Raw genomic sequence first — 20,489 nt, 5'->3', positions numbered from 1 at the left:
GGTAACAGTGGTAATTGATAGATTTAAATTACCTAAAATCCATAGCAAGGCTGGCTTCAAGTGAGATTCTATCCAAAGACTCCACGTTATAGCCTCCTACATAGTCTTCATTGTCAACTACATCCTAGCAAGTATGAGGGCTATGTGATTTCTTGCTCTCATCTAACAATAAAAATAGTTTCTTTGCAACAACATTCCCACCAAAGGTACTGAAGGAAAGTCGGATGTAGAATAGGGTCAGATTGCCTGCAAAAATATATATCCACAAAAAAATCAGGAAATTTTGAGCAAAGAAAAAAGGATTTTAAAAAGATAGCCAATAAAATTGATGCAACATTGTAAACTGACAATACCTCAATAAAAAAATACAAAGATAAAAAGATAGCCAACAAATATCCAAATCAGCTGTATATTTTCCACTTTATTTTACAACATGTGCCAGACTCCAATGCAAAAATCTGACAAAGAGAACACACACAGTGACAAAAAAATAATTGAACAGAAAGTACAAAGAATTCTTTTTTGGTCTTGGGATAAGAAAAAAAACTAATTAGGACACCAGATTCTTTGGCCACGAAGATAGGCATCTGACTACATGTTTGTTGCTTCATTTATTCAAGGGGCAATCATCAAGTGTCATATTCTAAAAAAGCATCATCACTTTTAAAGAAATGGTGACAAAGGCAGAAAGCTTCTTTTTCTGTTTTTTGGAGCTGTCAATACAAGTTGAATTTCTTTTGCTCTTCTTGATTTTGGTTTTACCTCCACTTATTATACCCAAATATGTTAGAACATCCTTTATATTAAAACACACACACACACACACACACACACATACACACACACACAGAGACTTTCTTTGATCCTGCTATTCCTTCTAGCCACTGCCTAATTTTTCTTTTCATTTTGCTGCCAAGCTTTTCAATCATTTCTTTCATTTATGACTAAAAGTTCTCATCCATTGTTTCTCTTTTTATCCATTTCCGCTATAACTCCTATTCCTATGACTCTACTGAAACTGCCATTCCAAAATCTCTCATAATTTGCTACTCACCTAATATGACCCTTTTCAGATGCATTCTTTTTTTTTTTTAAGGTGCTTCTTAATTGTTTGTTTTGGGCACTGTTTGACACTCCTCAAAACTCTTCTCCATTTGGTTCTGTTAAATCTAAATATAACTTCCTGAATCTGAAGTCATTTATTAACTTTATTTGGTCTCATGTATATTCCAGTTGTTAGGGTAAGTTTGAGAAAAAGCACAACAAATGCAAAAGTTTCTTATTACAGCCAGTGCTTCCACCAATATTGGTTTCTTTTCTTTACTTTTTCCTTGTGTCATTCCAGTATTCCCATCAAAGCTAGGGGAACAGTATTCTTCTCAAGTTCCCTGCCCTAACTCAGCTCAGTTCAACCTCATCAACCAGGAGTTTCTCTCTGATCACATCACAGAGAAATGCAAGACCTCAACATAAACAGGTTCAACCGCTTACCTCTCCAGACACAGATCCCTACAAACATACAATAATCCATCATTTCCCCTCAGGGGAAGAGTTGTCTCAGCTATAATAAGAGTATTCCCTTGTGTTCGTAACTCCAAGTATTTCTTCTCTGGCTATTTTCCCAACAATTACATAACCTCTTTTTTCTCTTTGACCTTCCCTATCTTCTGTGCTTTTGGCTTTTTCTTCAACAAAGGAATAAATATATTTATCTTTTTACACTCCTCTCTAAGCTTCTCAAAATAGTGTTTTTAATTTCTCTGATAAGTCTGCTCTGCACAATTCAAAGTGACCTTTCAATGCCCAAGATTATTGATTTTGCCTTTGGTTATCTTGCTTGATCACCCAGTCATATTTAAAACTAGAGATACTCCTGAAGCTGTATTCTCCCTTGCCTGCTCTTAGACCTTTTATCTTCTGATGACATCTCCTTTTCTTTTCCTTTATCACATTTTTCCTTTTGCCTATTATTTAATATTGGCATTTTCCTTTTCCCTTCACTTTCTGAGCTTACACCCTCTCTCCGCGTGACCTCATCTGCTCCTCTGACTTCAGCTATAATTTAATTGTTGATATTTCCTAAATCTGTATATGCAACTGAGGTTTTTTTCTTTCAGAGTCCTGATTCACATATCAGACTTTCTACTGGACCTCATTGACAGTTCCCTTATATATATATAATAGAAATAATAATGACAAAAGTAGTGATTATAATGATGACTTTTACAGCAATGGAATAAATCTTGTGGACAACTTGGTTTGAATCTGAGCTCTATAAATTAATAAATAGATCATCTTGAGCAAGTCATTTAAGGCACATAAGCTTTAGTTTCTGCATCTGTAATATAAGGATATTAGTATCTAATTTCTCTCTTTACTATAGAGATTAAATGAAATAATTCATAAAAACACAGTTATTATTTGGTATATTACATTTTAATTATCTAAAATAATAATAAATATGTATTACTTCATGCACACATATGAACCAATCACTTTACATGCATTTTCTCATTTAATTTCCAATTTAAGATGACCAAAATTGAAACTGTTATACATCTCTATTTTTTCTACCACTTATTTTCTAAATAAATGCTCCTTTTTCCCCTTATATTGTTATGTCTACTAAGTCAGTCTCTCAGGCTGAAAATGAGAGTCATTTTCTCTTCCTTCTTTTTCTTTCCATCAACAGGACAATTTAAATGGTACCTGGATTTTATCTCAGAAGATCTCAAATCTCTCTCCTTTCTATTCCTAGTACCACTATTTTCTGGCCCCATGCTTTCTACTTGTCATACCTCTATGATCTCTCTGCCTCCTGTACTGCTCTTTCAAATAATAAAATAATCTTTAGAAAACGCTAATTGTATTATTTTCCATTCCCCATTAAACCAATTCAACAACTCTCCATTGTTTATAGACTTCAATTCAAATGCATAATCATTTCTTGTAGCTTCCTGCCTGTGGTTATGAGGAAACTATGAAGGGATGGGACACAGAGTCAGCAAAGGACGGTGGGTATCAGACAGAGTCTGGTTGTTGGAAGATAAAGTTAATGTGGGAGATTATCACCCTAGAGATTTTAGGATAAAAGTACTAATTTTTTTCCTTCTGTGTAGAATCTGATCCCTGTAGTCCTAGAGCATCTCTGCCAGACTACAGAGGTCTGCAAGGCCATCTCTCCCCACTTCCTAACTCTTAACTAATGCCCCCCATACGTAAAGTGACATAAAGCTGTGCATTTGCCTGGACCCTTTCTTGTATTGAACTTCACTTCTTGTTTTACCAACTAGATAAGCTCCTAGTCATCCTTCAATAATCTGCTCTAATATCTTCACCCAAGCTTTCATAGACTTCATTAAGCTAAGTTACTTTCTGTTTCTCTGCTCCTCTAGATTTCATTCCCGCCACTATTAATACATATTTTCTATCATACAATATATACTTATTTTCAAGTCACTCTGTTTTTTTCTATTTCATGAATTATTTGAAGATGAACACCATCAGTTTTATATCCCCATTGCTTGACACAGATAAGTTTTTCAATAAATATCTGTTGAGATAATCAATAAATGTATATCCCTCATTATCACATATACAAATTTAAACATATTTTCACTCATATACCCCATCATGAACACTTATTCAACCAGGAACAACAAAATGTGAGTTAAGTATATAAGACACAATGTCTATTAGCAGTGAACCCACAGAAATGACCAGCAGGAAAGATGAGGCATGCTTACCTGGTCATGGGAGTAGGTAAAGTTGTAAAAACAATAGGTCTTTTTCCTTCCCACCCTGAGCTCAAGAAGAAGCAAAGATTACAAAGTGGGCAAAACTCCTACCTCCCAAATGAGTTGTGACAGAGGTGATAGGGCAAGGTATTGGGCCTTACAGCAGCAAAACTCTTCAAACAGCTGACGTATTCATATCAATTTCTAGACCCAGGGCCACAGGTTTCCTGTAGCTTCCTGCCTGTGGTTATGGGAAAAATATGAAAGGAGGGGACACAAAGTCAGTAAAGGATGGTCGGTATCTGACAGAGTCCAGTTTTTGGAAGATAAGGTTAATGTGGGAGATTATCACACTAGAGATTTTAGGGTGAAAATACTCATTTTTTTTCCTCCATGTAGAATCTGATCCCTGCAGGCATCTTGAAGCAGGATTTCTATACTGAGTTTTATGTGAGGAGAGTTAAAGATAAGCCCTCTGCAAAGAAGAAAGGAGGGAGGAGGGAAGGAAGGAAGGAAGGAAGGAGGCAGGCAGGTAGGAAGGTGGTGCTGAATAAGAAAGGCCAATTCTTCAGAGACTCTGCAGAAACTCCTGAAGAGATGCAGCCCCCTTGACACATTCTCCACTCTCACCTGATGGGCTGAGCTGAGCTAAGTACAGAGCAGTAGAGTCACTGGTGAGGGGGTGGGTCATGGGTTAAATACAGGATGGTGAAATCTGCAGCCTGAAGATACAAATCCCACTTGGCATTTCTCACAGGACTTTTACTCCTAGACAGAATATTTCCCCATCCTAAAGCTTTGCCACTTGTCTCGAAGACACCAACTAAATTCTCTAAGGGCCTGAATAGTGGCTTTTCCTGAGAGGAAGTTATTAAAATTAAGGTCCTGAGAGCTGAAGTAAACAGTGCACTCCCATGAGTCTGACTTTGTTAAGATCCTCTGAAGCCCTTTATATTATGCTTATAGACACAGATTGGAATCTTTGTGTCTCTCTTGGTTTCAAATTCTATTAAAGAGATCAAATTTTAAATGAGCATATGGAATCCAACATATGTTATTCAACCCAGCAATTCTATTCCTAGGTACCCAACAGAAATGAAAGCCTTTGCTCACACAAAAACTTACGATTATTCTTACCAGCTTTATTCAAACTAGCCAAAATCTTGGGGGAGAACCCAAATGTGTACCAATAGACGAATGGACAAATAAACTGTGATGTATTCCTATGCAGCATCCATGTAATAGAATACTACTCAGCAGAAAATAATAAACTATTGATAAATGCAACATAATGGTTGAATCTCAAAAACGTTGTACTGAACAAATGAATTAAACAAGAGTTCATACTGTAAGATTCCCTTTTTATGAAATTCTAGGGTCCATAATTATTTGGGGACCGGTGTAGCAGTTTTATGAATTGGGTCAGTAGTTACTTGGGGATCAGTGTATAGGAACTGACAGCAAAAGGGCACAAGGGAATTATCTGATGTCAGAGAAATATATACCTTAACTGTGGAGCTGGTTACATAGGTGCATACATCTGTCAAAACTAATTTAACTATATGTTTTAAATAGGTTTATTTTATCATATTTAAATTATAATTCATGAAATTCATTTTCTAAAAATCTAATCTGTATGCCAATTTAAAAATAGGAGGAATTCAGAAATAAATTAGGGAAATAGCAACTCACGTGCAATTCATTCAGCATATCATTGATGACAAAGATACTGAAGCAAAGATATTTAAGTCAGAATGTACAGGTTTCCATAATATGTCATCAATATGAAGATTTTTAGAAATAGAAACCTTCAGCATATTGTAGAATCTTTACAAGTATTTATGTGATGGCAAGCAACCTTAAAACATTTGCACAACACAAAGAATGATTGGTAACTTAGTCTGCAAAGTACCAAAAACAAAACAAAAATTTGATGACCTTTGTTTGGAGGAGCAGTGGATGCCCCTAGGATGGCACAAGAGATTTGTATAACAAAATAAATAGTTGTAAAATCTCCCTTTAAGGAAAAGATGATTATACTGGTTTCTGTCATTCACCTACTTACATTGAAATATTCTAAGTCCTTCTACATTCTGCCCTGATCTAGAAGGCTGATCTCTAAGGAATCTATCACTGGGTTCCCTTGCTGGCTGGCTCTCAATTGGATGGGGACAATGGGAAATGCCAGTAGGGGACAAAACAATAGAAGTAGAAACAGAGACTGAGTATTTTTTCCCTGCTCGCTTCCCGTTTTCTGAGAGCATCTACGTCCCAACTCTTGCAGGAGGTCCCTCTTGCAGACTGCATCGCTCTCTGGAATATAGTACTACATAATTTTCTCCCTTTCCCCTTCTAACTTAGGATAGTAATTGCTTCCTGTTGTTGCATCTCTGTATGTCTAAATATCCCTTGGTGATTTCCTTAATTCTGTTCTTACCTCTATAAGCAATTGCTTCATTAAATTTTTTGAAGCATTTAAGTTTCCCAGGCAGGGTGTTGACTGATACAACATTTTAACACTGAGGAAAATTAAATTAATGTTCCGAGTAAAGTAAAAGTAAAAAGATCATTTTTATAAATAGATGCTTGAAAATGTTTACCATCTGTATATTATCAAAAATCTTTGTATGATGATAGATTGGTTTGAAAAAAATACAATTTTTAAAAACAAAGCACTCCTTGCATTTGAATCCGTATTTTGTCTGAGTTGCAATGATAAGTTACAAGTAAGACAAATGCCAAAATAAATTTAATAGTTGAAGTTCTAAATTCCTCGTATTTATAGAAAATTAGAGTGTCCTTTTCATCGCAAATATAAAAATTATGTTTCTTGAAGCAATCAGAGTGCAGAGGGCAGAAAACAACCAAATAGTCAAAAATCAAATAAAAGCTGGAACCTCCAGGAGAAGATCAGACAAGAGCCCTAAGCAGCAGTGGCAGAGTCTGAGAGGAAGACTGGGCCCCCAAAATAATAGGCTGTGGGGGAAAACAAGAACGACATGCACCAACATATGGAAATTTTCAGCAGACAGGTGGAAACTAGAGGAAAGAATCTAATGGTGACATCACCTAGGAGATCCCAGTCTCCATCCTCCCACAAAGATCAATAATTAGGCAACTGTCCATAAGCAAAAACAGTGCTGGGAAAGCTCTGGGGTCCACTTAAGAAACCTCAGCAACAGAGTGGAACAGAAATCTTGAGAATATCCATACAAAAAAGAAAAGAAGAGCAGCTTTATTTTGCCTGCTATCCCCCAAGCTGGCACTGTTCAGCATCAAGAAGGAAGTCTCCAGCTAAAAAGAGTTCCCCTCATTGGGAAAGAGACAGCAGGTGAGTGACCAGCTTCCCCCGCCTTTTGAAGAATAGAAGTGGCTAGAGTGGGCATCCTGGTCTTGGTCCTGATCTTAGAGGAAATGCTTTCAGCTTTACACAGTTGAGTATAAATGTTAGCTGTGGGTCTGTCATTTCATTTTGTTACAGATTTTGTTTTAAAGCCTATTTTGTTTTATATGAGTATCGTCATCCCAGCTTTCTTTTTATTTCCATTTGCATGAAGTATCTTTCCCTCCATACCTTTACTTTCAGTCTCATGTGTATATAGATGTAAAGTCCTGTAGGCATAATATAGATGAGTCTTGATTTTTTAACCATTCACTAACCCAGTGTCTTTTGATTAGAGCATTTCATCTGTTTAGATTTAAAGTGCTTATTGATAGATATGTACTGACTTCCGTTTTGTTAATTGTTTTCTGGTTGTTTTGTAGTTCTTCATTGTTACTTTCTTATTCTCTTGGTCTCTTCTCTTGCAGTTTGATTTCTTTTCTAAGTGTTATGTACGGGTTCCTTTTCCTTTATTTTTCGTGTATCTTTTGTAGGTTTTTGATTTGGGATTACTATGAGGTTTATGAATATATATGTATATATATTCATATATACTGAAAATATACATCAGTTTCTTTTAAGCTGATAATCATTTAATTTCAAATGCATTCTAAAAGCACTACATTTCTACTCCTCCCAACATTTTATATTTTTAACATATTTTACACCTTTTCATTTTGTGTATCCCTTAACTATTTATTGTAGTTATAGCTGATTTTACTACTTTTGTCTTTTAACCTTCATAGTGGCCTTATTAAGTGATTTATCCACTACCTTTACTATGTATATGTCTTTACCAGTGAGATTTACCAGTGAGAATTTTTTCTTTTCTTTTCTTTTCTTTTCTTTTTTAAGAGAGGTACTGGGGATTGAGTCTTGGGGTAAGTGAATTAACTCTAACTCCTTAAGAGAGAGCTTTTCATCCCCTACAGTTCTATGGCTTTCCTGAACATAATTGCCATTGGTTTTTAGGGCCAGACATTTAGGGCACTTGTCCCTCCTGTGCAGGATCTAAGGGTTGGGGCCTTCTTGGCAGGATAGCCGGAACCAGAGTGAGGATGGGCCAGGGAACCTAGGGCATGACGTGCCATGGCCGCCCTGGTGGACAAGGGTTTAGGGGGTCCCAGGGCCTCCTTGGCAGGACAGCTGGGCCAGGAGTCTAGGGTGTGCTGGGGCAGTACTGGCAGACTGGCTAGAGTGCTTGGACCATGTTCCCACCCACAATACCAAGGCAGAGGAGGAAAGATGATGGTCTCTAGTGCCTCTGACCCCAGAGAGAACTCTAGCAGTTTTGCATCTGTTTGCAGATGCTCTAGGGTTAGTAAGTGGATTTCTTTCACGTGTAGTCTAGATGCCCTTTAAATTGCTGTTTTTTTCCTGTGCCCCCAGGTAGGTGAGTCTGTTCACAGACCCTCAGTAATATCCCTCCCTACTGGAGGTCACCATGTCACATCACTACTGTGTCTCTGTCTCTCCTACCCATCTCTGTGAGTCTCTCTATTGTTTGTTGTGCAGAAGCTGTTCAATCAGCCCTCAGTTCTTCTTTAGGAGAAATTGTTCTACATGTAAGTGTAGATTCAGTGTATACATGGGAGGAGGTGAGTTCAAGGTCTTCCTATGCCACCATCTTGGACCAGAATGCTTGAATCAATTTTAGATGCCACTCTAATGATTGATGTTTCAAAAACTCCAGGTAATTATTTCCTTGATTTATTCTGGAACCACTGAAGTTACCATATCCTAGCTATGGACCAATCCTTTCCACTTAACAGCATACAAGGCTATCCCTGAAAAGCTCCTCCATCTCCTTTTCAGGGATCTTTTCTATCCTAATCTTCTCATCCCAGTTTTAATGCCTTTAGGCTGTCCTCTGCTATCCAACACTATCAAAACATTTGACTTTCCTGGAAAGGAACTCATCTTGATATTTAGATGTGAGCATAATTGTAAATGGGAGTTATAAATTTTAAATTGGGAGTTCGAGATTTGCAAATACTAACTATTATATATAAAATAAATAAACAGCAAGATCCTACTGTAAAAAAAAAAAGACATTCTGTTGTTTCCAAAATATACAAATTATGAATAATGTTGTAAAAATCATCTTCATGATAGATCTTAGTGCTCATTTTATTTCATTCCCTTAAATTACTAAAATTGAAATACAGGAGTCAAAGGGTATGAATATAAATATAAATATATTTCCAAATAATTTTCTACAGCTACTGCACCAACTTAGTCACATACAGTGTATGAGCATGGCCCTCTTACTGCATGCTCAGCAGCATGAAGCATAGTAGTTTTTAAACCTTAATTTGTAAGGGAGAGGGTTAACACTTAAAAAATATTTTTAAATATTCATTTGCAATTTGTTTAATAAAATAATTCACAAATACAGTTAAAAATTAAAGCACACAGGACATTACTTTGACCCTTCTCTCACAAAATTACCCCTTTTAATTCAATTTTTCTTTTGGTGGTGACTACCGTTGTCTCTGAATAGCATGCTTTCACCACTCTTCCATAGGTTTATCAACATTAGGTTTATAAGTTCCATTATTTTATCATGATCAATATCATTATCAATATTATTCATTGACATCCTGTCATTAATAGGTAAGCCTTTTGCTCAGTTATACCACCTCTTGCTTCCCCACCTACTCTCTTCCCAATAGCAGTATTTTGAGTTTATATACAGGCTACAATTGAGTTTTTTTTTTTTAAACTTTTAATTTTGTTCCATCATGAGAGGCACTACTATAGGACCAGGAGGCACTATAGACTGATTAAGCCATGAAGATCATCTTATGATACCCCAATATTGCCAGTTAAGAAATCTCATTCTGAAGAGTATTGGTTTGTGCAGGACTTGAGGGCCATCAATGACATTGCATTGTCCAAGACATCGATCCAACAGTGCCAAATCCATATACTCTGTAGACTACAATTCCTGGAGAATTTGAATATTTTACAGCCCTCTATTTAAAGGATGCCTTCTTTTGCATACCTCTTGGGAAAAAGTCACAATTATTATTTGCCTTTGAATGGCAAGACACTAACACCAGGGTCAAGACTCAATACTGCTGGACTGTGCTTCCCCAGGGGTTTAAAAATTCCCCTACCATCTTTAATAAAACACTTGCTCTGGATCTTTGAAATCTACACCTGAATCAAGGGTTCTCTTACAATATGTGAATGATTTGTTAATTGCAAGCTTAGACCTTGATCATTGTAAGGAAAATACCATAACGGTACTTAATTTCTTGGCTTGTTGTGGATATAAAGTATTTCCTAATAGAGCCCAAATTTGCAAGAAGCAAGTAAATTACCTAGGGTTCCAGATATCCCAAGGATCTCACAATCTCTTACACGACTGCAAAATAGCATCTGAAACTTAAAGGTCCCTAGAAACAAAAAGCGGTTGCGAAGATTCTTGGGAATGGCCGGATTTTGTGGAATTTGAATAGCTAATATTGGACTGATGGCCAAACCCCTTTACAACGATCTAAAAGGCACAGACACAGAGCCCTTGGTATGGACTGGGGAATGTCAGCAGGCATTCACCACTCTTAAGACTCGATTGCTCTCAGCCCAGCATTGGTGTTGCCAGGCCTAAAGAAGGAATTAGCAGCAGGGGATAGCACTGGGTGTCTTAATCCAGGTGCTTGGAACTTTCCCTCACCCAGTTGCATACTTGTCCAAACAGCTGGACAATAGAGTAAAAGGATGGCTCCTTGCCTCCGAGCAGTTGCAGCCACCTGTGACTTGCTGCAGGAAGCAGAAAAGTTCACCCTTGGGCAAATCGTTGTGATTTATGTGCCTCATCAGGTCACGGTATTACTAGAGCAGAAAAGGAGATATTGGCTCACCGCAGGAAGAATGGGAAGATATCAAGAAACTTTACTAGACAACCCAAACGTCACCTTGAGAACTGTGATGACCTTAAACCCAGCCACTCTGTTGCCAACACCCACAGCAGAACCTGAAAACAATAAATGAGATCATGATTGTCTAGGAATACTAGAAACTGTTTATTCAAACAGATTAGATTTAACTGACAAGCCTCTCCCAAAACTCGACTGGGAACTATTTATAGACGGGAGCAGCTACATAAAAAATGGACAATGCAAAGCTGGTTACCTAGAAACCACCAAGTCCCAGATAACTGAGGCTTTTGCACTGCCTTCAGGCATCCCTGCCCAGAAGGCTGAGCACTGACCCAGGCCTTCCTAGTATCAAAAGGAAAAAGGATTAAGATTTACACAGACTCTAAATATACTTTTATGGTGGTCCATGCCCATGGAGCAATTTGGAAAGAGAGGGGCCTCTTAACCTCAGGAAATAAATTAAACACCCTAAGGATATATTGGCCCTCCTACAGGCCATAACTGAACCAAAGGCTGTTTCTGTAATGCATTGCCCTAGACACCAGAAGCTTACATCCTATGTGTCCCCAGGAAACCATATGGCAGATTGGGTGGCAAAAGCAGCTGCCCTCCAGGGATATTTACTTCCAAACCAGAGGCGCTAATTCCTCAGTTAAATTTGACTCAATAACAGCCTAAGTATTCAGAAGAAGATAACAAAAGGGCCACTGAATGGGGATTTGACAAAACAGACCCCTCCAACAATTGGAAAATAAATGACCACAGACTGGACTGATCTTGTTGCCTCAGACTTTGGTATGGCCCATAATCAAACATTTACATGATGATACCCACTATGGAAGGGATGCCTTAATGGACTTAATTAAGCCTTGGATTAGAGGCCCCAAACTTCACCAAACCATGCAGTGAGTCATTAAAGGATACCCAATTTGCGTTAAAAACAACCCAAAGTCTGTTGAGAAAAATCTCCCTCAAGGAACTCAGTACATCGGAGACCACCGTTTTGACAACTGGCAAATGGACTTCACTCAGGTGCCTCGAACCACAGGTAGACTTCATTATTTGCTCATTTTTGTAGACACTTTTTCAAGATGGACTGACGCTTTCCCAGCTCGCATGGAAAAGGCCACAGAAGTCACTCAAATACTTCTTAAAGAACTCATCCCCTGGTATGGACCTCAGTCTACCCTCCAAAAGTGACAATGGGCCAGCATTTACTGCAGAAACATCACAGCAAGTAAGTACACATCTGGGAACTGAATGGAAATTACACACTGCATGGAGGCCTCAGTCTATGGGAAAAACAGGAAAAAAATGAATCATACACTCAAGAAGACTTTAGCCAAGTTATGTCAAGAAACCCAACTAAAATGGGGTAAGGTATTGACTATTGCTGTGCTGCAGGTAAGGGTGGCCCCAAGAAGCAGGCTTGGTTTAAGCTCATATGAAATTCTTTGTGGGAGACCATTTCTAAGCCCTAAGGCAAAAAGGAAAATTTGCAACTGACCCAGGAAACCAGGGCCAAGCACTATGTACAGCAGATTAGTCAAATATTAACTATTACGCATGAGTTTGTTTCTTTCAGGTGTCCGCCTCAGCTCGACACTGTGAGTTCTGGCCAGCAGAAGTCCCACCAAGACGGGATGAATTGCTTGAGACTCTGTGGAAAAAGTCAAGAGAGCGAGAGGGAGTTGGGAGCCAACTCCATGAGCCTCCCAAATGCTCCCACATTTATTGAGTATAATCAAAGGAAAAAATCATTAACAGTTGTGTGATGGTATGCAGGAACTTAGAGAAAGACAGGATGAGACAGAGATTGTAGAATCCACAATGAGTATAAAGGCTTAGTTTATCTTTAGGGAAGTCATGGGGAGAGGGGAACAAGATACATTCTTTAGTATATTAATTACAAAGCAGACCACCAGACTAGCCAGTTCCTTGTTTTGGGGATAACAGACTATCTAACAGCAAGCACGTCCAGCATTTATAGCTGAGGGTCTGGGTCATTGCTTTGCAAGGAGCCGAGTGCTATCTAAAACCTCAACTATGCAAGCAAGGCACTATCTCTGCTTTTTACAGCAAGGAGACAGGAGTGCAGCTGCACGGGTGTCTGCTTGCAAAGCAGTTACTAAGCACATTTGTTCTTCTTAAAGGTGACAGGCGGCTGGGGTCTGTTACAATTTGTTAACCCAATCATGGGCTCCCACACGACACTCCTTTACATCCATTTAAACTAGGAGACCAGTTGCTACAAAGGTCTGGAAAGAACAGGGACCAGATCAACAACTTGAGGAGAAGTGGAAGGGACCCTACGGCGTACTGCTCACCACTCACACATCTCTCAAATGTTATGGAATCAAAATGTGGATCTACCACACTCGAGTCAAGAAGCCCCCAGAGAACTACACACCAGAAACTCCTGCGGACGCAACGAAATGGAGTATCCAACCTTTATGGGGACTTAAACATTTGTTTAAGAAAAATGTTTCTGCTTAAATTTGTCTTTCTTATGCTTATGCAATTTCCTTTTACAACTAGTAATGTTTTCATGCAATGGGCCTTCTCATATGCAGACTCATTTAAATATTTTAATTGTTGGATCTGTGGCCAACTTCCAGTCTCAGGAGACTCTGGTCTCACTTGGTGAGTATCCCCTCTCCAGAGAACTGACTGGAAAGAATTATTTAAATATATTCAGGCTCAAAGAATGGCCATGCTACTTTGGTATGACCCCAGCCATCCATTAAAACCTGAACAATAGGCAAAACAAATTACCAATTATGATCCCCTAGGCTGGCCCATTAGTAACACTCTTGAAATACCAGGCCACAATTTTTCGTTCTCCTATAGGGAGACTCTCACACAGCGAATGAGTACCTACTGGAATTTCAAAAAGAACATAAACAGGATCCCAACCTAGATAATCCCCACAGAATAAAAGAAAGGTTTAATCAAATTTGGGGTGGCAATTGCTGGCTCACTCCTGAGTTTGGGAGACTCAACATGCCAGCTCCATTGTGCTGAGAACAATGACATCATTCATTAGAAACATCCAAGAGCTCCACCCAACATATGGGATGGATAACTCTAGAAGCTTGTACTCATACTATTATTCTTAAAAAGACTGATTGGCTCACCACAAATTGGGAACAGAGACCAGACATGGAATGCCCCTAATGGCACATTATGGCTATGTGGAGATAATCTTTGGCCTTGGTTGCCACCTGGTTGGATAGGAAGATGCACCCTTGGGTTTCCATGGTCTCAGGATCATCGGTACACAACGCTGCCCTCCACTCATATTGCTAACCTGCCATACCTTCGTTCTTGCTGGAGCCGGTCTGTTTTCAAATGGTATGATCACCTGCTTATTACCTAACATAGGCTTGGAAAGTGTAACCCTCCATATTGAGACTTCAGCTAAATTCACCCAGAAGGCCCTCAGTGATAGTCAAAGGGGAATCTCCCCGCTCAACGCTGAGGTGTGACTAATGAGAAGGGCCATTTTACAAAACCGAATGGCTCTTGATATGTGATGCAAGGAGCAACTCGTGCTGTTATCCATATTGCCTGTTGTACTTTCATACCAGATGAATCCAAGAACATCACAACTGCTCCGGAGGACATGAAACAACAAATAAATAACGGAGGGGATTCAGATACGTATGTGCAAGAAGTTACATCTCAAGTCGATACTTGGTTTTCTGGCCTCTTTTCACCCCAAGGTCTCAGATCCATCCTTATGGGAATTCTACAGTTACTGTTATCACTTCTGCTAATAAAAGTATATATGTAATATTTAGATTAATTGTTTTCTGTTGTCTAAGGTGTGGAAAACAGCAACTAAGGCTCTTTTTGAACCCCAGCCACACAAGATCAGGTTCGCTCGTTCCATTAAAAACTCCCAGACAATGCCCCCGTTCAGCATGAAGCAGTCAGACAGATACGACACCCATCTCCCTATTTCCATAGAAATGGAATGAGAGAAACTGACAGTGGGGATTTGAAGGAGAATCAATAAAATGGTCACATTTAGGCTAGCAGATTGCTTACTTTTATGCTTAAAATGGTGAACTGATCTGACTGATCGGTTGCTACTCACAGTTCCAGGCCCATTGTTAAAATGAAAGCTATTAATGTGACTGTTTCTACTTTATTGCAGTAACTGAAAGTAATAATCATGCTTGGTTTCTGAGTCTTTCTCCAGAGAGAAGGTCACGGAACTGTAACCTACAAAATAAGCTAAATTAGGGGAAGAAAAAAAAAAAGACCATGCCTCAGGTGCTCATGAATAAAGAGATTGAAAAAGTGACAACCACTAGTCTCAACAGAATTGGTCACCTGGCGGCACCATGACACAACTCTAAGTCTTATGACAAGAAAATGATTCTGTTGATTGTTATCGATGTTTTATTGTTTGAGCTATGGCTGTTATAATCATCCTACCCCATCCCCAAGGTGGGTTCACAGTTTTGAAGGCACTAGCCTGCTGTGAGTCCCCTTTGCCTGGCAAAGTAATAAAGCACTCTCTTTTCTTCTAAGCTCCAAGATCCTGTCTCTGAGTTCCAATCTGACTCCTTAGGGACAGGGGCTGATCTTTTGGCAACAGGTGAGATTCCCTGAGCTGGCCAATTAATACCTTCTCTAACCCTGGGCATAAAAAGTTACTCAAGCTCAATCAGAGCAAGAAGTAATGACTTGAAGCAGTTACCAGATATACAGTTCTATGGGAGATTTCTGATTATAATGGTGTAACTCTAGATATAGGAAGGAGCAAAAAGAGGGATATTTTTCTGGCCCATAACAGACAGCAAGACAGGTGGTCCAGAGATTTTTGCTACTGTAAATAAGGCCTAGTCCAGTAATAGCACATTGAGTGGCTTATCAACAAAATCCTCACCTGACCTAGGAATGAGCACTCCTAGCACCATGGGATGAAATGGTCATGAAATGCCTTCCAAGCCATGGTCAACTACATGATCAAGAGGGCACTTGCCATCTGCCTCCACAAGGATTAAGTAAAGATGCTGACCTTCAGCGCAGCCTGAAAGTTCAGGGTGGAAATCAAGAATGAGGCACTCTGTACTCTGGGGAAACTGGCAAAAGAGGCCTTCAGATAGACATTTTGAGGATATTTTATGAACCCAAATTCTTGCATCTCCTTATATCCAGAAAAACACTAAGATCATTAATGGTGACATCTACTTTGGCTATTAAGGAAAGCTGTCTTACAAAACCACATGGCTTTTAACATCCCACCCAAAGGGACCCATTCACAGTTACACATACTGAGTGCTACACTCTTACCCACAATGAGTCAGGTATGTCAATGCTTACAGAAAAGTAGTCACTGAACAGGTCTCTGCCTGGTTCTCCAATGCCTTTTCCTAGATCTCTGAAGGGATAAGGTCTTTTTTTTCAGACATTCTCAAATATCCTCTGTTTTACTGGGTTAAGCTATTTATCTTGGCATCCACCTACTTTTGTGTTGTATTCCTCTTACAAAAATGATTGTCTCTCTTTGAAGTCCAAGATTCCTGAACTTAGGAATAAACACACCCAACTGCCACCATGAACCAAGCCAACATCCTGGTGATGCAGCCCTTGGATGCCACTGATGTCTCCTGCTCTCACCTTTGAGGCTATCGGGATGTTGATGCTCCATAACCCCAAAAAGATTGCCACGATAGGCAGGGATGGCACAATGCCCAGAGTTCAGCAGGAGGTAGATACAGAAGAAGAGGCCTTTGCCCCTGTTCCAAAGATTTGTCCCTGCCAATCTGTCAGGGAGGAATGTTGGGCCAAATAATGTCCTTCAAAGTCCAACAATCCCCATTCCTGGGCTGATGTCTGACATTCTTTACTGGGTGTATTTCCCCTAACAAACTAATAGCCTCAGGTAACGCCTACCTTATCAGAGTCAAGCCCCACTGCCTTTCACGGACCCTAAAGCTCCTACCTTACCTACAACTAATCAGCAACTCGTGCACAAGCCGATCAGGAACCCTGTGACCTGACCTTATAAAATACCCCAAAAACTGGCCCTAGGTGCTCACACAGACACCCCTTGCCAGTATGCTCCGCTGTTGCCTGTAGCAGCATAACTATTAAACTTTTCTGTTGTTCTTGGCCTTGGCACTCACACAGCATCGCTTGTCTGTGTGGTCTGCTATTGTCCATGACACTGCACCCTAATAAACTCCTTTCTACTTCCATACTTTATCTGGTAAATTCTTCTACAAACCCGCACATCACCATATCACCGACTGGCTGCCCCACTGTGTCCCACAACAAAAGCCATGATTAGAAATTTTGTAATTTCATGCCTCCAACCCCAATTCTCCAGGTAGGGGAGAGGGGCTGGAAATAGAATTAATGACAGATGACTCTTACATGAGAAAGGCTCTAAGAAATCATGATATTGTGGGGTTTGGAGAGCTTCCAGTTTGGTGAACATATCCATATACCAAGAGGAGGATGCACCCCAACTGCACAGGGACAGAAGCTCTGGTGCTCAGAACCCACCCAGACCTCAACCTACATATCTCATCATCTGACTGTTCATCTGTATACTTTATCACATTCTTTAATAAACTGGTAAACATAAGTAACTGTTCCCTAAGTTCTATGAACTCCTCTAACAAATTCATCAAACCTGGAGTGGAGGTCTTGGAACTTCTGATTTGTAACCAAGTCATACAGAAGTTGAGGGGACCTACTGCTTGCAATTGACATCTGAAGCCAACAGCAGTCTCCTGGGACTAAGCCCTTAAATTATAAAATCTTACACTATATCCAGGAAGATAGTGTCAGAATCAAGTTGAACTGTAAGACACCCAGCCGGTGTTGCAGAATCGCTTGGTGTGGAGAAAGCCCCTACACATCGGTGTTGAAACAAAGGAGGAAAGGGTTTTTACTAAAACACCAGGACTATCTGATTTTTATTGGTCTCACTCTTTTCATGGGGTTAGGGCAGCATGCTCAAAGCAGTACCACTCTGGCAGGCAGATTATTTTCAGCTGAAAACAAGCAAGTCCCAAAAGACTCAGGAAGAACCTTTGAACTTCCACTTAACTTTCTAAATGAATTTAATAGACATCCTGTTCCAGGAGGGGTATCACTATAAATAACTATAGTGTACTATGAACTAGTACACCCTGGTAGACAGGGAGGACTTAGCAAGGCCAGTTTGATCAAAGTCCTCTCTGTGTCCCATTGTTCCTAGATGGCCCAGCAAACATTCTCTAACAAATATCAAATCTCTACATCTCCCTGTGAATTACCTTACTTCCCTTTCAAGTCTCAGACCCCTATCTCCTTCTCCTTAGTCCAATATGATGTATAAAAATACTTCATCTTGCCTTATTGTCTTTTGAATTTCTTATGCTTAATTCTCCATATACATGTGTTAAATTTGACTTTCTCCTGATAATCTGTCTTATATCATTTTAATTATTTGACCAGCTAAAAGAAAGAAGAGGGAAAGAGGAAAAATATTCCCTGACCCCTTACTCTGTTGGCAAGAGTCACTCACCAGATTTCAGAAGAAGCTAACACAGTCCCTTAAAAGATATATTCTCCAAGTAGAAGATGAGCCAGCTAGAGGAAAGAAGGAGTGAAAAAGGCCAGGCAGGAGAGACCTGGTGGCCTCAGCTGCCTTTCTCTCTATAATCAATGGCTAGAGATGGAGTGGCCCACTCCTCAGGATTTTTAGTCAAAGCTAAAAGCAGGGTTGAAATTAGGATGAAGCAAGTGAGGCACCTAGACTGCAAAATTTGAACACTCCCTCACTCTTGAGTTCCCTTGTACCCGAGGCTCCTCTCTTGCCTCACCTGAGTTCCAACCTAGATGGGCCCCTGGATGGGTCATTGGCTCTCTCTAGTATCACTGGGGAGGTCTGGGTGAATTCCTTTTCCCTCAGTTTATTCAGAATAAGGCTAGAATTTTTCAAAGAGAACTTTAGTTAAAAACTGGCAGTAAAAAAGAAAAAAAAAGGGAAAAAGGCTGAGAGAAAATATCTTACAAAAACATTCACTAATCACTTAACTGTTGTTCACGATAAAAACAAACATTTCCTGGAACTGAGACAAAACTGAGAAATGAAACCAAAAGTCTGTTCTTTGTATGGGGGTTTGACCTGAGTAACAAGAGGCAGCTGTGTGGTGAAATGAACTTGTTCGTGAATCTGACTTTCAGTCTATGGGATTACTTTACCCTACTCACTAATTTATACATTGGAAATACTCAGAGGTTCAAATTAAACGCTGAAGGGAACACTGCAGCTGGAGACACTCCCCTTGATGTTTCTTCTGATAGATTTGATCTTCAAACCAATGACATGCTTGGAAAAAAAGAATTCATATTTGAATATCTGCTTCAGGCCAAGCACTGGGTGAGATTCACCTATCCCATTTTAGCCTCATTAATGTTACGTGAGGGAGATTGTGCTACTGGCACAAATTCATTCCACCACTCAGCTGCTTCTCTTTACTTAGGTCACCCTCCTCACACCCAAGACGTAAGCTAATATAGCTAGTAACTATTGGATCCTGGACTCAAATTAATGACTGACATTAAAACTCTTGCTTATTACATAACACCTGTGTTCCTACTCTAAAAGTAGGAGAAGGTAAGTCCTATTGGTAGGACACCATGCCAGCCCTCCTTACACCTTTGTGCTTCATGTCAACTCACTGAAATAGCTACTAATAGCCTCACATACAACTGAGGAAACAACCTCAGACAGATATGCTAATTTCCTTATTTCAATCATCATACATCTTGCTCATCTATATATTTCATGCACTATGTCTGGAACTAAGAATATAAAGATGAGTAACAGATCCCCCAAAACTGGAAGCAGCACAGGGAGGTGGGATGCTTGAGGTTTGGGGGATGAAAGAAATCAGACAGACAAGAATTAGCTACAGTGCAGCACAATGACAGGTGCATCATAAGAGCGGAATTAGTGCTCTGAGAGCACAGCTCAGAAGAGCTCAGTGTAAGTCCATGTAGTGGAGATGTGAGGCTGTGCTGGGAGTGGAAAGGGGAAATGTGAAATGATGTGGGTAGAATTTCTAGAAGAACTGGGAAAAATGAGTTTGAGGTTTACCTGGAAGAAGACATGCATGTGTCAGACACAGAGTTTGAAACAGAAGAAAAATAATGGAACAGAAGGTTCTGATCTACAAGCAGTATCAAAATGAATTAGATCATGGAGTAAGATAATAATCAATTAAACAAAATGTTTTAAATGGGATTTAGGTTTGAGGGAAAACAGTTTTTTTTGGTCATAAAATGTAAGTTTACTATGCTCTTTTTTAAAAAACTTTCAATTGAAGTACAATCAGTTATAATGTGTCCATTTCTGGTATACAGCACAATGTGCCAGTCATGTATATACATACATATATTCATTTTCATATTCTTCTTCATTAAAGGTTATTACAAGATATTGAATATAGTTTCTTTTGCTATACAGAA

The 20,489-nt window shown here is 39.4% G+C and overlaps 1 protein-coding gene across 2 annotated transcripts in view; it reads right to left on the bottom strand.

The window, feature by feature from the left end:
• LOC116277917 (olfactory receptor 2AG2-like) overlaps positions 1 to 20,489 on the bottom strand; it is a 111,296-nt gene that overhangs the window by 19,358 nt on the left and 71,449 nt on the right. The window contains exons 4-5 of one of the 2 annotated variants that reach the window (XM_072969406.1): positions 12,571 to 12,666; positions 3,849 to 3,978 (exon numbers count right to left, since the gene is read on the bottom strand). The exons of the other annotated variant lie outside the window; for it this stretch is intronic. The gene's annotated coding sequence lies outside the window, so the exon portion shown is untranslated. The remainder of the gene's footprint in view (positions 1 to 3,848; positions 3,979 to 12,570; positions 12,667 to 20,489) is intronic. 2 annotated transcript variants of the gene reach the window in all.

This window comes from Vicugna pacos, chromosome 10 (assembly GCF_048564905.1).
Source record: "Vicugna pacos chromosome 10, VicPac4, whole genome shotgun sequence".
In the NCBI taxonomy this organism is placed as follows: domain Eukaryota; kingdom Metazoa; phylum Chordata; class Mammalia; order Artiodactyla; family Camelidae; genus Vicugna; species Vicugna pacos.
Note: the sequence above shows the minus strand (reverse complement) of the source record. Positions and strands in the feature narration are given on the sequence as shown.